We start from the raw sequence: 4,699 nt of genomic DNA, 5'->3' as shown, positions 1-4,699 counted from the left end.
AGATCCGGCCACTGCACTCCAGCCTGGGCAACAGAGTGAGACTCCATCTCAAAAAAAAAAATAAAATAAAATAATAAAAAATAAAATAAAATAAAAACAACAACAACAAAAAAAGCAACCAGAGGCTGGGGCCGGTGGCTCAGGTCTGTAATCCCAGCACTTCAGGAAGCCAAGGCGGGAGGATTGCACAGGCCCAGGAGTTCAAGACCAACCTAGGCAACATGGCAAGACCCCTCCATCTGTACAAAAAATACTAAAAGTAGCTGTGTGTGGTGACACGCACCTGTAGTCCCAGCTACTCAGGAGGCTGAGGTGGGAGGATCATCAAGCCCAGGAGTCTGAGGCTGCAGTGAGCCGAGACCGCACCACTGCACTCCAGCCTGGGCGACAGAGCGAGACCCTGTCTCAAAAAAAAGACAAAACCGTGACTGCAGTGCATGAGCTAACCAGGCCTGTCCACAAAGTTAGGAGAGCAAGCTGCCCTCAGCCCGTCTGCTGTCCACAGGGGGTGCCAGGTGAAAGGGGTCAGCTTACCCGCCTGGGGCTGGTTCTGATTTCACTGCAGTGAATCTGCCCTAAACCAAACGTCAGAAAGAAAAACACAGATGTTCCATCACAACACGAAGAGAGACAGAGACAGGCGCCCGCCCTTTTAATGCACAAGCTGGAGAGCTGAGAGGAGGGGCTTCTGCAGGGGGAGGGTGCCTCCGGGCGTCGCACACTGCGCAGGGCTCCTTGGATGGGGCTCACCACATCACGTCTTCTGTGCTTTCTGCCAAGCACTGGGCCAGGTGGCTGTCAACATCCAGCTGGGTCAGCCTGCAAGGGAGGAGCCACACTCAATCACGGCCCCATCAGCCTAACTGGAGCGGCCGGAAACGACCATCACCGGCCTGGCCAAGGTGTGGCCCTGGAAGCCAGGACAGGCGACTTCCGGCCATGACTCCCCGAGGGTGCCATAGCTGGCATGCTCAGCAGAGCCGCCAGGGACGACGTCCCGGGACTGAGTGGGTGGCTTCAACCTAGACTTGGGCCTAGATCTTGCTGGAGGCCAAGTGGCCAGTGTCCCATCAGAGTGACCATCCCTCACACACCACTGCTGGGGGATATACCCCCACTGAGCGGCCAAGTCCACAGGAAACATGTCCCTGTGTCCACCTGTCAGCCACACCCCCCCTTCGCTCCCCGACAGCCTCTGCCCTCAGACTAGTCCATGGAGCGCCGCTTTGCCCTTGGGCTCTGCTGGTCCCTTCCTGTGGCTCCTGTGCCCCATCTGTATGGACACTGCAACCCTCAAGTTACCCTCTCCAGACCACAGCTGGACCCCCCACTCCTGGGGCCGGCTCCAGCGGCCATCAGCTGCCTCCTCACTCTGGCAGAGCCCACCCAGTGCCTTCTGAAGCCCCCGAGGGTCCCTCAATCTGACTTTCCGGCTTCGGCCCATCCTGGGAACCAGCACCTCCCTCCACAAGCTTTCTCTAAGGCTGCCAGAAGGTCCTAAGATCCAAACCGAGGTCATCTTGTCCCAGGGTTTCCAGGCAGTGTCCCTTGGGTGGGGGCCCTCTGAGATGCCTTCAGACCCCTGCCTGCAGCGGAAGAGCTTTGTCCCGGCCTCATCTGCCCTGTCTGTGGGGCTTCGGCTACTGAGCAGACATCCAGGCCCTGCAGTGTGGAGGGGCCAACCCAACTGCAGGACAGTGGGGGCTCAGCCTAGAAGCCTCTGGTGGCTTCTGCGTGTGGGCAGGGGAGCAGGGCTGCTGGGTGGGCTGGCACCTGGCAGTGTGAGGGGCCTCAGGGCTGGTAAAATCCCAACGACCAGCCGGGCACGGTGGCTCACACCTGTAATCCCAGCACTTTGGGAGGCCGAGGCAGGCGGATCACCTGAGGTCAGTTCAAGACCAGCCTGACCAACATGCTGAAACCCCGTCTCTACTAAAAATACAAAAACTAGCCAGGCGTGGTGGCGCCTGTAATCCCAGCTACTCAAGAGACTGAAGCAGGAGGAGAATCGCTTGAACCCGGGAGACAGATGTTGCAATGAGCCAAGATCATGCCATTGCACGCTGCACTCCAGCCTGGGTGATAGAGCGAGACTCCTCAAAAACAAACAAACCAAACCCGATGGCCAACCCAGGGCCTCGCCGCATCAACAGAGACAAAACACAGCTCCAGCTCTCAGCACCCTCACCAGTGCCCAGCTTCCCACGCACCCACGACCCGCAGGTGTCTGAAAATGCATCCATCAACAGAGACAAAACACAGCTCCAGCTCTCAGCACCCTCACCAGTGCCCAGCTTCCCACGCACCCACGACCCGCAGGTGTCTGAAAATGCATCCAAATAGGACCACGAGAGGACCTTAAAGACACAAAGGACATTCGACAGTTTGTCAAATCCAGCATGTGACAGTCCTCTGGGTGACCTGGAGAACACCAAGGACGCGAGAAATGGGAGCCCTCCCGGCAGCTCCACTCCTCAGACCCGCCCCTGCCAGGGCTCCAGGCTCAGCAGGCGTCTGTGCGGGACAGGGCAACAGTTCAAGGCCAAGTCCGGCTGTTAGACCAGACCCTCCAAGCCAGGTGGCCTCCCTGCTGGGGTCCTGTCCACCCATGAGTCCCGGGGCATCCCAGGGTGGCCGTGCAAACCCTTGTTCCCAAAGACATGGGCCTGTCTCCCAGCTAGCCTGCCCATGCCATGGCCACAGCAAACCCTTGTTCCCAAAGACATGGGCCTGTCTCCCAGCTAGCCTGCCCATGCCATGGCCACAGCCTCGGGTGAGGTCCGTTCCAAAGTACTGGCTCTCCCTTACAATCAAGTGTTCGAATGTGCTTGAAGCATTCCAGACACACCAAGGCCTGGACCTGACTTCACTGACGCCTACTTAGGAAAAATCGAGGCAGTCTGCCAAGCTTTCAGCAACTGCTTCAAAAGCTGAAAACGGCAACTTTTTCCTCGTGAACGTCCTCGTCTTCAGGAGTCTTTTTTTAGACTATCTGGAAAAGCAGGCGATCCAAAGACAAAAGCCCCTCCCCGGGGGGCAGGGGGCAGCGCCCTGACAGCAACAAGGATCTCTGAGCTTCAGCCAAGAACGTGGATTTCTACCAGGGCTCCCAACGGTACCTTCCGTCTGTGGACTTTTTTTTTTTTTTTCAGATTCAGGCTCTCACTCTGTCGCCCAGGCTGGAGTGCAGTGGTGCAATCATAGTTCACTGCAGCCTCCAATTCCTGGCTCAAGAGAATCCTCCCACTTCAGCCTCCAGAGGAGCTGGGCCCACAGGCACAGGTGCCACTACGCCCAGGCGTGTAGAGATGGGATCGTGCTACGTTGCCCAGGCTGGTCTCAAACTCCTGGGCTCCAGCAACACACCTGCCCCAGCCTCCCAAAGTGGTGGGGTTACAGGTATAAGCCACCATGCCCAGCCCCCGGGATTTCTTTTGATGGGCAGGAATCAAGAAGTCTTCACTATTTAAAAAAAAATCGGCCGGGCGCGGTGGCTCAAGCCTGTAATCCCAGCACTTTGGGAGGCCGAGACGGGCGGATCACTAGGTCAGGAGATCGAGACCATCCTGGCTAACACGGTGAAACCCCGTCTCTACTAAAAAATACAAAAAAAACTAGCCGGGCGAGGTGGCGGGCGCCTGTAGTCCCAGCTACTCGGGAGGCTGAGGCAGAAGAATGGCGTAAACCCAGGAGGCGGAGCTTGCAGTGAGCTGAGATCCGGCCACTGTACTCCAGCCTGGGCGACAGAGCGAGACTCCGTCTCAAAAAAAAAAAAAAATCCCCTGCCTCAGCAGAATCAGCGTGTGGGACAGCATTGTAGTTTACGACAATCACAAAACACCAGCCCAAGGAAGAGGCATGTGCAGTGACGGCTGGACCTGGATGTTTTTGAAAAATGCTCTGGTCCTGCTGCAGGCTCTGGGCACTGCTGGGAGGGCGGGGGCACTTTGCCCTGGGCCCTGGCCTTTCCACTGCTCACCCACCAAGCCCCACGTATGTGTCACCAGGCCCCTCCCTGTGCTGTCCATGTGTGACGTGAAGGTGGGGTGCTGGGGGTGCCGTGGGGCTCACCCCAACCTCAGGCCCTGACGGGCTTGCTACCATAAAGTGCCCCATTTTGGAGGAGCCTGTTTCTAGGGCATTTCTTCTCTCTGGATGAGTACTGGCTCGCCTGAAGAACTGCCTATACAGGTTTTCTGCTGCAGGTTTTGATAACTAATTCAGTTGTTTTGTGCTTTTTTTTTTTTTTTTTTTTTTTGAGACGGAGTCTTGCTCTGTTGCCCAGGCTGGAGTGCAGTGGCCGGATCTCAGCTCACTGCAAGCTCCGCCTCCCGGGTTCACGTCATTCTCCTGCCTCAGCCTCTTGAGTAGCTGGGACTACAGGCACCCGCCACCTCGCCCAGCTAGTTTTTTGTAGTTTTTAGAAGAGACGAGGTTTCACCGTATTAGCCAGGATGGTCTCGATCTCCGGACCTCGTGATCCGGCCGTCTCAGCCTCCCAAAGTGCTGGGATGACAGGCGTGAGCCACCGCGCCCGGCTTCCCACAGTGCTGGGATGACAGGCGTGCGCCACCGCGCCCGGCCCCCCACAGTGCTGGGATGACAGGCGTGAGCCACCGCGCCCGGCCCCCCACAGTGCTGGGATGACAGGCGTGCGCCACCGCGCCCGGCCCCCCACAGTGCTGGGATGACAGGCGTG

General features: G+C 57.8%; 1 pseudogene; it reads right to left on the bottom strand.

The window, feature by feature from the left end:
* Positions 1–629: 629 nt before the first annotated feature.
* LOC108535995 (Fanconi anemia core complex-associated protein 20-like) overlaps positions 630–4,699 on the bottom strand; it is a 10,617-nt pseudogene continuing 6,547 nt past the window's right edge.

This window comes from Rhinopithecus bieti, unplaced genomic scaffold (assembly GCF_001698545.2).
Source record: "Rhinopithecus bieti isolate Rb0 unplaced genomic scaffold, ASM169854v2 scaffold_13351, whole genome shotgun sequence".
In the NCBI taxonomy this organism is placed as follows: Eukaryota; Metazoa; Chordata; class Mammalia; order Primates; family Cercopithecidae; genus Rhinopithecus; species Rhinopithecus bieti.
This window is presented reverse-complemented; position numbering and strand designations above follow the sequence as displayed.